General features: G+C 49.6%; 1 non-coding gene across 1 annotated transcript; it reads right to left on the reverse strand.

Moving 5' to 3' along the window:
• Positions 1-12,149: 12,149 nt before the first annotated feature.
• Mir379 (microRNA mir-379) lies at positions 12,150-12,229 on the reverse strand. Its single transcript, NR_105230.1, has one exon. It is a non-coding gene; the product is annotated as a microRNA mir-379 (primary transcript).
• Positions 12,230-12,595: the final 366 nt, after the last annotated feature.

Raw genomic sequence — 12,595 nt, forward strand, 5'->3', positions numbered from 1 at the left:
GTGGTGAGTAACAGCATCCAGAAGTCTGACAGTTGAGCATAAGACTAGCTGTGAAAGGGGACTGGACAAGGCAGGTTACCTTAGATGTCAAACAGAGACACTGCTGGGCAAGTATCCTTTGCATTCTTTGGGCGAATCCAAGTCAGACTCCTCTCCAGAAGCATGTGGGCCTAGGGGCCTTGGGCTGGGTGGCAGGTGTCACACATATAATGTATGGCGTGCTCACTGCTCCACCAGCACCGAGGCCAGTACCCACTAGGTGGAAAGGGACTTTCAACCTAGAAAAATGGGCTGACCATGTCTGTCCTGTGTCCTATAGCCTTTCTCCATGGACGCAAAGGGAGAGTTGTTGTTTTTTAACGGTGTTTCCGTCCTTTGCAATGAGGACAGAGCCCAAAGGACAGGTAGAGCCATAGCAGGTTGCAAAGGCATCGCTGAGCTGGTATGAACCAAGATCTGACATTGATATTCCTGATGATGCCAGTGCTGGGTTTTGGTGATGACTTATGACAGCAGCTACCTATAAGCTTTCATTATACATTAAGCAATTTATAATATCTTGTACCCTAGCTAAGTGTGGCCTAAGAGTGATCCCACAACCCTTACTTCTACTGACACAGCTTCAGGGACCCCCACCTTGGATGAGGTGTTCACACACATAGTCTCTGGACCCACTCACATGTTTGAGTCACCAAGGGTTCATCCTCAAACAGTCATGCTCAAAGGAGAATTTGATGCTGAGAGGAGACTAGTGGAGAGTATTAGCCATAAAGAATTTGAGGCCACTGTCTTTGAGAGTGCCTCACACCCGCTCCAGAGGATAGCTCATGGCAGGGTGGGGGGAGGACACTAATGTCAGGGATCAGAGACAGACCCCAGTGGCTGGCTTGCTGCTCCCTGGTCCCAATCATAGCCAATACCCACAGATCTCAAGGCCTTGCTGAGGGCATCAAAGAGAGACAGGGCAGGATGCTGGAGAAGACCTGTGCTGGGAGGCCCAGTCTCTTCTAGAATCACAGTGTGTGTGACACTCAAGTGACACGTCTTGGTGGAGATACCTGAAGCTGACACCTAGGCACTTTTCTCCAGAGAGAGTTAGTGGTTGGCTGGTTGACTTGTATTGGTTGTTTAAGTTGCTATGTGTCGTTTGGTTTTTATCATTTTCTGGGTTTCCCTTATCTGAACTCCATCCCATGAGCGAGGCTAGAAGTGTTCTTCCTGGCTTTCCTTACCAACTACCCCTGTCCCAGGAGGTGGGCAGACAAACACCAAGTGTCCCTGAATCCAGCAGCATACAGAGCCAATGGGGTGAGGGTAGGGGTGGCAGTGGGTTGTGCTTCTTTGGGGCAAATGCTCCCATGTGCATGGAGAAAAGTAATAAGTGACCCTAAGACCCCTTGACCCCTTCCCACTGTTCCACGGGGAGCTCTCCAAGGTGACATTTGATATCGAAAAAGAAGTGCACCATGTTTGTTTCGTCACAAATAAAAGCGAAAATAACACGGGCAACTTCTTTTCAGGTACCACAGACGAGCTCTTGCTTGCTCCCGCAGTGTGCTTGGGTGTGAAGGGATGCTGAGGGGCAGGCAGGAGGGGCGGTCGGTGAGGCCGGAGGAGGGCAGGGTGAAGGTGGTCCTGAGTAGAGGTGATGGCACAGTCCTCATCATGGCCAGAGAAATCCAGCCCAGACTCCCTCTACCTCAGGGTCCCAGGAAGTCTTGGTGGGTAGAACTTGGTCAACAAGGCTGAGGATTCTGAAATCTGGGCTTCCATCCTTGTCAGCGTTCCTGGAGCGTGTCCCTCAGGGAAAAATGGGATGGTGCCAGACTCCAAGACAGAATCTCCTTCCTGAGTTCCGGAGACCCTTCTAGAACTGAGGGAAAAAGGACACAGAACTGGGTGACAAAGTCCAAGACAGCAAAATCCAGTGTGTTTGGCTGTTGCTGTTCTGATTCTTTCGTCTCCTCACTAAGATGTCCCCCTCCCCCAGTCCCCCTGCAGGGAAGTTGCCCCTACACAGCAGTGACTTGTGACTTGACAAACACAGCAAACATCTTATGGAGAACAGGGAAGCCCAGGGATGGGGTAGGAACAGCAGATTCCAGGATTCGGAGGGTGAGAGGTCTGGAAAAGTAATGCCTGAGCATCGTCCTGCAGGTCTCCTGAAAACAAAAGACAGTGTGTGTTAGTGTCACTGCAAAGTGATAACACTAAGACAATATGTCTCAAGTACAGCCAGTGATTCTGCAAGAGAAAGTGACCTCGTACCAACAACCTACCTTAGAGAGGACTACAAGGATAGCCAAGCAAGAGAACATATCACCCAAAGAATGCCAGTTGCATCATTGCTAAACCAATGAAGAGTCACGCATTTCTCTCACAGTAAGGTAAAATTCAAGCTGACTTACACAAAAAGGTGGTGTCCAGGCTTATAGAACTTAAAGGTATACACACACGTTTTGATGCAGGTCCCAGGTTGAACTCAGTTACCCAGATGTGTTCCTTGGTCCCTTTCTCCCTCTCCAATCTGTCCCCTGTGGCATAGTTTCCCCCTCTATCTCTACAGAGCCCTGGCTACCGTCCTCTTGGAGTCTGGCTGGCCCTCAAACTCACATTCGTTCCCACATCAAGGGGCTGAAGGGAACATGGAGGGTTCTCGGGCAACTACCACGGAAATGAAGAACTATTCCCTCCCCCAGGGGCCTCAACAAACATCTCCTCGTGTCTCGTCAGCCCTGTGGGCTGAGGTCTCATCTCTGAATCAACAGCCAGCTGAAAGGGAAGGAATCCACCGATTCCTTTACTGTTGTGCTATGGAGGAGGTGGGAGGGTCCAACCAACCCAAACCCATTCTTGGTAGAGATCTTGGGAAAGCATGCAGAAACGGAGACAAACTCTCAGCCCAGCCCCCACTACATAGGCTAACAAGGCTTCCCTGACTTGAGCCGTTGACCCCGAAGTCTTCAATGTAGAATAGGATGCTGAAAAAGAAGTGCACCGCGAATGTTTCGTCACATATAAAGCGAAAAAAACACGGGCAACTTCTCATTAAGCACCGTTGTCAGCAGCACGGAAACCCCCGCAGCTTGACGTTACTGCTGTTTGACGTCACTTCCTGTGCGTGAGCAGGCGATCACGCTGCAGCCCCGCTGTACCTAGGGGGCTCTCACAGCTGTGCCCGCTCCACGCAGGCAGAATGGGCATCTCGTAGACAGGCGTTGGCTTGGTCATTGTTTGGGAGTTCTTTGGAGTCTCCTCAAATATCGGAGAAGGATGATACAAGATTGACTTGGCTGCCTAAAGTCCGGCTGTGATGAGACTGGCGGAACATCCCACGATCCCCCCCTACCCCACCCCAGTGAAGGTCACCACCCGCCCACTAGAGAACTGCATAGCAACCTGCGAATCATGGTGGAACCCAAGCCAAGGAGGTCTTCCTGAGATGAGAATTAAAAAGAACCAAGATATCCATGCTTTTCTCAGAACCTGGACAAAGCTATGTACCCACTATGAACCTCATGGGTGCGGGACACCTCCTCCCCACCCTTTACTGGCTTGGCCAATGCAACATGAGTTGAAACACAACAGTCCCAGTCATAGTCTGAGGGTTCTTACTTACTTTTTGTGTCTCTGCCATGGCTGTAAGAACTGCTTGCCGGGAGCCTGGGGAGGGGGCAAGGAAACCACCTTTACCCCCAGGGCAGATTAGGCATCAGGAATTCCTCCTAGGTATGGAAGGCATACCCAGCATTAGTAGAGCAGAAGACACATGGCAATAAAATATGTGCTTTTAAGCAAAAAACGCTGTCATACCTTTTCCACCGATGGTGACTCCGCTGTCCTGCTAGGAAGATGTCACAGCCTGAATACATGTCCTAGTTAGGAACTTGTGTTGGGAGGCAGCAAACGGGTTTAATCCTCAGAAGACAAGCAAAATTGAACAACAGACAAGGCAATGAGCAAAGGCAGCAAAGTCTATTGGCAGATGTAGGCTTGATGTTGGGCTAAAAGTACTCACCACTCACCAGGAGTTCTGCTGGCCTGCTTGGGTTATAGCTACACAATCAGGAGGTCTTCGGGATAGAGTTCTTCACTGTAAGGGTATAGACCATAAAATTCCAGTCACACCCATGGTAAGCTTAACACATGGCTTTTCTTCAAGTACCACACAGCAGGGCTGGCATTGGGTTTGTAGGGCCTGGCTCACACATACCACCCCGGCCCACCTAATGATTCAGGGAACCCATACCAGATACCACACACATCCTATATTAGCATAGACAACACGTGGTCTCCTCGTGGGTACTGATATCAAATAGCCCTTCTCATAATACAACTGTGGTCAGCCTTGCAGTCCCCTATGGTAGGATCTGACATTATTGATTAAAAAGTGGGAGAAGCATGAGGACCTGGGTCAAATGTAAAAAGGCCAGGTGTTTTGTACATACCTGCGATCCCAGAACCAGAGAGGTAGAGAGGAGCATAAGCACAAGCTCACTGGCGAGCTAAGTCAATTGGGGAGCTCCAGGTTCAGCAAGAGACCCTGTCTCAAAAAGTAAAGGGGAGAGTGATTATGGAAGACACCTGTGCATGCATTCTCTCTCGAGCAAGCGTGTACACACACACACACACACACACACACCATGTGCACACATACTCACATGTACACACACAAGTAAAACAATAGATGCCCTTAAAAAGTAACCCCACTTGAACTACTTTAGATTCACACTTGTCTCAGTGCCACCCAAGTCTTCTTCACCGCTGCCAAGTGCACCATGTCATCCCACAGATGATCTGGGGATAGTGGTGGATAGTGAAACAAGTGACCTACAGCATAAATGAAGTGTACGTCACCGTTCTACCATCCTCACAGCTACCCTGAAAGCAGTGGGCACTACCGTCCCTTCAGTCACGTTGCTGGCGTGTCCTATAGCTACTTTGAGGAGGACCGGGGTGGAAAGGCAACCATACACCAAGAGTCATCATACAGTCCAAAGCCACAGGGAGCAGCCTCCCACCACCATGGGGACCCTGGCCCTTCTTCAGACTTGACCTCCCCTCCAGGGCCGAGTCCTGAAGCCATACCCCCATGTCCCACAGTCCAGGGTACAGCAGTCAAGGTCCCTTCCCTGAAGGCTTGTCAGGGACAGGAAGTGCCTCCAGGGTGGGATTTGATACTAAAAAAGAGGTTTCCCGTGTATGTTTCATCATAAATAAAGAGAAGACAACGCGGACTACCTCTCCTTCAAGTATCAATTAGCACTGGTCAAAAAGCAAATAAAGGCAAACAAAAATGGAACTGTGGAGTCTTCGTAGACACAAGGCACCAGACACCATGAGTCTTGGTAGGAGTGTCTGCCTTAAGTGTTCAGTGGGCCTGGAGATCAACCAAAAACCCTTCAAAACTTGACAGTCAGCAAAATCACCTGAGAATATATCCCCCAAACACAGACCATTTGCACCTCCTTTCTCTTCTCTCCAGGTTTAGGGAGTTTCAGAAGGGAGCAAGGGCATGAGATCAGGAGATACTCAGGCAACAGCAGCCTTCATCTTGAACAAAAGCAGTAAGTACATCAAGGTGTTCAGGAATTATCCTCAGATGTTGGGTGCAAGAGGCAGGTGGGTGATCTGAAGGAAGCCAGCCCCCAGGTCCTACGTAGAAGCTGGCTCTGAGTCTGGGTGGTTTCCAGGAAAGGTAAGATTCTAAAACGAGACACATTATGGAGTGAGGTGAAGGGAAGGGAGTTCCTGTCACCTCCTGCAGAGCAAAGCAGAGGGAGGAGGAAGGAGCTGGCCAGGTCCCACCCGCTAGATGGAGCCCCACAGAAGGCTGTACTGTTGACCTTGGAATTGAGTGGGATTTAGGGATAAAAACAAATTTCATTCCTTAAAGCTGACTCACCAAATGTGGGTGTCAATCCCAGGTTGGCTTTTCTATTGCTAGAAAATGGCTGATCACAATTTTCTCATAGCAAGGGGGTGGGGCTAGGGATGGGAATGGAGGGTGAAGGTGAGATACAGTGTCTCTAAGGTCATTGCCATTCCAACAGTCTGCTCAATCATGTCAGAACTGAGGAGACAGGAGTCAAAGAACAAGAGACAGAAAGTTCCGGGCTTCTTCTTACCCACCTGTGCCACTGTGTCCACTCTCCTGCCCAAAAGGAGCAAAGGACAGAGACCCAGCTTGAGCCTAGCAGTGCGTGTCCTAGTGACACTGGAGAAAGGCACACTCTCCAGTCTCATGCTTCCTGGGTTTTTACCAGATGGAAGCAGCAGAGTTGAGCATCTGCTAAACAGGCAGCTGGTTATGTCACCACCTACCACACTGCCACCACATTGCTTTTGACAGAGAAAACTGGCTGGAAGTAGGAAGATTCCAGCCTTCCATTGACAACCAGAGTCATAAACTACTGCCTGGAAACAAACAGACCAGGCATGGGTTATTTCTGCACCCTACATTCATAGCTAGCTGAGAACCTGTCTTCCTTGAATGTCAGCCCCTCCTCCAGTAAGTCCTTGTCACAAAAGATTTGGCATATGTACCAGATACCATGCAGCACAAGAAAAGCCCTCTCCTCAGCTTATTCTCCCTGGTCTAGGGCTGGTGGCTACTGTCTGGTCCAGGAAGCCTTCCAACCAGGTATTCGCTACTGACCAGGGGCTGCCAGAATATCTGCGCCCCCCCTCCGTAGAAATACCACAAAGGAAAGTTTCTCCTCATATACTGAAAGCCACATCGCCTCCAGAAGCAGGACTCTTCTTCACTGTAGGCACAGTGTATCCTAAGAGTCTACTGAACACCACTGTCAGTGGACACACCTATTCTCAGCCCATCACCCAACTCTCCCCAGATCAGGGCTAAGGACAAAGTGTCTCTCCAGTTGGTTTAACATTGAGCATTTCTTTACAGCCAAAATAAGGCTACTCTTGCATTCTGTTAGAAGAGGGGCAGGCTTCTGCCAGTCCCAGGGACTACAAGGAGCTTCCTGGTCTCAGAACCAGCTTTCATCCCAAAGAAAGGTGTCACTGTCTCCAGAGCATCCTTTCAGGATAATCTGGAGGCCGAAAGGCATGGGTCTAGGTACCATCTGTCACAGTGGGTGTTTTGTACAATAGGCAATTCCGTGCTGTGGGTGGGCTGATTGACAGCCCATCACGGTGCCTCCAAAGCAGTCTAGATATGCGTGGGGATGGCTGTGTCTAACCTGTTAGATGCAGAGATGAATGCAACCCACCTGTGTGATCAGGGGTAGAACTGTCTCAGTGGCCATCATCTTCCCCAAGTTTAGAACACCACATTGGTTGAGAAGCCCTCCTGAGAATGGACAAGATACTGAAGGTTAGTGGCACAGGCAGCAGAAATCTGATGTGTGGGATCGGTTCGGTCACTCACTTGTTTGAGACTCTTTAGTCTGTCCTCAGCTGAAGCTGAGGCATGGACTGTAAGTCCTCCAAAGTGGGATCTGATGGGGAGGCAGGTTGACCAGGCATGTTTCAAACAGAAGAACCTCTCTTCAGCTTCCCCAGTTAACAATGACAAGGCTACCTTTCACACCTTTGCCAAACTTGACCTTCAGACCTGGTAGGCCTTTTAAGTAGGCCTGGAAGGGTTAGGAGAACAAAGGACACGAAGTCACGATAATCCGTTGGCCTTGTGGCGAACCAGTAACTCCGGTCCCCCGGCTGGATGCTGACAGGACCATCCTTCCCCGAAACTGGGGTCTGGACCACGAAGCCTCCAAGATGGGATCTGATACTGAAAAAAAGGTTAGCTGGGTGTGTTTCATTCTCATCAAAGAAACAGAGACCCAGAAAACCTCTCTTCCAGTACCACCAATGAACACTGACAAGACTACCTCGGATACTTCCCCAACTTGACCTTCAGACCGGGCAGGCCTGTAGAATGCAGGGTTTCACACTGGATGTTAGTCAAAAGTGCTCAAGCAAGCCATTAGTTGAATGTATAACTGACAGCCATCCCTTCACATGCCCCAGTACAGCAGACTTCGAGGGCATGATTCTGAAGTTTGCAACACAAACAGAGAGCAGTAATGCTGCAGAGACTGGCCATGGGACTTGCCACCATCTTGGGTAACCACAGAAAGGCAGAGATGCCCCAAACCAAAGCAGATTCCTCCCATGGATATAGCATAGAAGTGTGCTAGGCCAGCTGACCTGTGACTTGTGTCAGATATAAATTGCACACACTCTGGTCAGATGACAACATGATCCTTATCTTGAACTTGGTTGGACCTTTACCAAGGCAGGACTCCAAGTAAAAAGACAGCATTGAAATCTCATCCAACAACACCATATCAGGCAAATGTTGCAAATGAGGATGCTGTCTCCAAGTCTAGCAAAGTACAGTGGGTTTATTGTCTCTGTTCCCAAAAGTTGACAACTCTTTCAGGAAGTTCTCCAAGGGAAGGATAGATACTGAGGGTTAGTGGACCAGGTCACAAACGGCACAAATACAGCGTGTGCTCTCTGGTCAACCACCTCACGTACCCACACATGGGTCCCATGCTGATGCCACTTTCCTCGTCTGCAAGTCACCCCTGCCCACGAAGCTGCCAAGCCAGAGAAGTTTGCGGAGAAAGAGGCTGCCACGCAAGAGTTATAGTCAGACACAAGAAAAGACAAACCCGCTGGGTTGCACTAGCACAGACTTAGTGTCCCCACCCCACAGCTGGTGTTAGCTTCAGGAAAGCTCGCAAGGCGGGATTAGATACCGCAAAGAGGTCGACCGTGTAATGTGCGCCATAAATAAAGCGAACGCGCCACGGACCACCTCTCTCCAAGTACCAAGCAGCAGCAGTACGGACACCGGGACACTGGCTCTTCCTCAAAGCAGATGTCACCTCCTGGAAGTCTTCCAAGGCGAGATGTGATATTGAGAAGAAGTAGACCATGTGTCCTACGTCACAAATAAAGCATACACACCATGGTCAACCACATCTTCAAATACCATGAGGTAACACTGACCCAGTTCTCTTTTCTTAATTTGGTGTTACCTCCAAGAAGCCCTCACAATGTGTGTCACAAATTGCCGGCAATTGGCATGTGGGGCAATGACCACAAACTCATATTTAATGCCACTGTGACTTCCAGGATGCCTCGTAAGGCTGGGATTGAATGCCAAATATTGGTTATGGATCAAATGGCCAGGGTCAGAGATAATGAACATGGCCTGAAGCCAAGCACTGGGTGATTTGTGCTGGATAGCTCCTACTGCCCAAGCCCTACTCTCAAGTTGGTGTGGTTTCTAGAAAGCCCCTGGAGGCTGGCTGAGGCTGAGATGTGGTGGACCATGCTGCACGCTCAATAAGCACTTGACAGTCTACCGTCTTCCCAAGTACCGTGCTGAAGCCAGACCAGGACATCTCCCATGAAGTTTCTTGGCCTTTAGGAAGCCCTCCACGACTGACTTTGATATTGAGAAGATGTGGACCATACTACATACGACACAGAGGTAGCGCATGTTTTATGGTCAACCATCTTTTCAGGTACCATGGAGAGAGGGTGGCGTTGGAACTGGTGTCTTTTCCTCTCATGGGTATCACTTCCAGGAAGCCCTCTGAGGAGAGATGCCGTGTTGAGAAGAGACCACCATGCATTGCTTGCTGCAGATGCAGTGAATACAGCAGAGAAGAGGCTGCAAGGACCTGAAGGGAAGAGCCTGCACCTAGTGCTATGCCTTCTAGGAAATACAGCCCCCCTAAGAAGCCCCCAAGGTGCATTTGCGGTTATGGAAAGGTGGACCAAATAGCATGCATTGAAAGGAAAGCAAGAAGCATGGTCAACACGTGTCCTGCTGCCTTGTCCCCTGAGGCTAGTGTGACCTCACTGGAGACTTTCAAGACTGAAGCTGATATTGGAAAAAAGGGTAAGCCATGTTACACGCTGTTAATAACACACATGCAGTTTGGCTGAGCGCTCTTCAGGTACCATGAGGTCATCGCTGATGCAAGAACCAATGCCCTGTCTCTGAGGCTAGCAGCATCTTCAGCAAGGCTGAGTTGGAGGTAAGGAGAAGTAGGCCAAGAAGTAAGTTTGATCTGTAAACCCACATGGTGGGGCCACTAGGGTATTCATGGAGGAGCCCAGTTGAATCGTCTTCCTCCAGATGGCTAGATGTAATATGGAAAAAATATACTGTACACGAAGCATCAGTGGAAAAAAAAATGAGTGTGTCTTCATGTACCTGGCTTGGCACTGTATCATGAACACCTAACTGCTCATCCATGGCCATAATGTCTTGAAGGTGTCTGAGGACAGCTTTGAAGAATGATGAAAATGTGCAGCATCCCTTGTTCATGAGCATTTGTGGAAGCAATTACCACTTCTTCCAGTCCTGTGGAGGGAGGGAGCATGCCCACAAGGGATGTGGGATGCCTTCCAGGAGGTTGTTGTCATCCTGAAGAAGCTTAAAAGCTTCACTGAAGCTGAGAGCAACACTGTGTCACAAAAACTAACAGGAAAAAACACAAAACGTGGAGATGTTTGGCCACACAGCCCGATGTAGGGAGCAAGCCACTTCTTCTCTCTCTCACTTCAGGTTCTCTCCAGGATGGGATGGACTAGATGGCAGGGCTGGTACCAAGAAGCTGTTTATCGTCCCACGTACACACTCAAAAATGTATGTGGGACAGTAAACCATTTCTTCAAGTACCGCATGATAGCAGGACAGCTGTAAGAAGGCTCGCGTCTGCCAGGTTGCCTCAGGACACCTCTTCAGGGCTGGTGTTGAGAAGCAGATCATGGAGTCTACTAACCAAGAGTTGCCTAGACAACAATGTCACTGAGGTCATGAATAGCACTGATCCCAGAAAGCATATGGTCTCCTCCCCAGAGGTGGCAAGAGTTCCCAAGGCAGAGCTTGACAGAGGAAGAGGGAGATTGTGTAATTTCCCATCATGCAGCAAAGAAAACATGCCAGATGAAAACCATCTCTTCCAGTGTCATGGAGAAGCCCCGATGATGAGTCTAGTGGCATCTCCCCGAAGACAGCGTCCTCTCCAGGAGCCTCGGGGATGGATTTGATACTGAGGGTTAGTGGACCGTGTTACATACGTCACAGATAAAGCGTACGCTATACGGTCTACTATCTCTCCAAGTACCACACAGAGACGCCGAGGACAAAGGCTGAGGGCACGTCCAGAGGGCCCTCAGGGCCATTGAGCTGGTGGAAAGTCGAGTCTGGTTGGGCACAATGCATGCATCATGCGGCAGGCACACACAAGCCAGGGGGTCTCATCTTCATGTCAGGATTCACACCAGCAATTCGTTCCCGGAATGAACAACTCTTCCAAAAGCCCACAGAGTCTGCAGACAAATGCTGCTGTGGGCCTTATTGCTGCTCAAATGCCCACTGAGTGCTGTGAGGATGGGGAGTAGGGGCATGCATGGCAGGAAGCTAATGTGGGTGTGGGGAGGGTGCAAAATTAGGAAAGCCAAATGGCCTATAAGCAACCAAAAAGATGACTCGCCTAGTTAGAGCAGGCCAAGCAAATGTATCCAGGCTTTTGAGGCCCTGTCCTATCTCCTTGTGAAACCCATTTGTAACCATAAGAAAAAGATGCCACCAGGAAAGGAAAATGGCACATCCGTTCCCATAAAACGCAGTTCCAGGAGTTCCTCGAGGTTTAGTGGGGAGAAAGTATTATTTGGGTCAACAACCTCCCTAAACTCAAAATCACTGCTTCATCCCATACGTCATACTGCCACTACAAACTCCAGTGAGACTGGATTTAACCCGAGAAGAGTTTTGCACATCAGTGCAAAATGGCAGCTTTACCAGGAGCAGGGAGCATCTTTGCAATGCTCAGAGCAGGTAGGTAGGTTCTGATAAACAGGTAGGTTCCCCCTTGGGGGAGAACTGACTCCACGAAGCCTCCAGAGCTAGCTAGCTGGGAGATGTCACACAGACATCTCGTGCATCTGTCACATGGAAAACCATGTCTTAGGATACTATGACTAAAGGTACCAAAAGTCCCCCAGAGGGCTCACTTAGTGCCCGGAAGACGTTCATCTTGCTGCAGGTCAGAGATCAGCCATACAACAGAAATCACAAGGAGCGGTGTGAGGATGAATCGATTCTCTTCCTCGCGGTTGGTAACACCTCCGGGGTGCCCTCCGAGGATGGATTGGATACTGAGAGTTAGTGGACCATGTTACATAGGTCAAAAACATAACGCCTACGTTCCATAGTCTACCATCTCTTCAGGAACCATGGAATGGTGTTGACCCCTAGAAACCTGGGCCTTGTCCCTGAAGCTGGCGTCACTTCCAGAGAGCTTTTCTGAGGCCTGATTTAGCAGTGGGAAGCAGGTGTGGTGAACAACACACTGTCCTTGAATGGTCGAGCAGTGCTGAAGGAGAGGCGTCATCTCTCCTCTGAGGTAGCGCATCCCATGAAGGCCATGCCAACTTGGAAAGGTGAACTGCTGTGCTAACCATGTTCTCAACTTTATGGGCTTAGCCTTTGCTCAAACAAGGGACAATGGTCAGTTCATCTTGACCAAAAGGGACACCATAACGGCACAGATTGTCGTGTGAAAGACTTCTCTAGGTAGTACCCACCGGGCCCTAC

The sequence above is a fragment of the Cricetulus griseus genome, chromosome 5 (genome assembly GCF_003668045.3).
Source record: "Cricetulus griseus strain 17A/GY chromosome 5, alternate assembly CriGri-PICRH-1.0, whole genome shotgun sequence".
Lineage (NCBI taxonomy): Eukaryota > Metazoa > Chordata > Mammalia > Rodentia > Cricetidae > Cricetulus > Cricetulus griseus.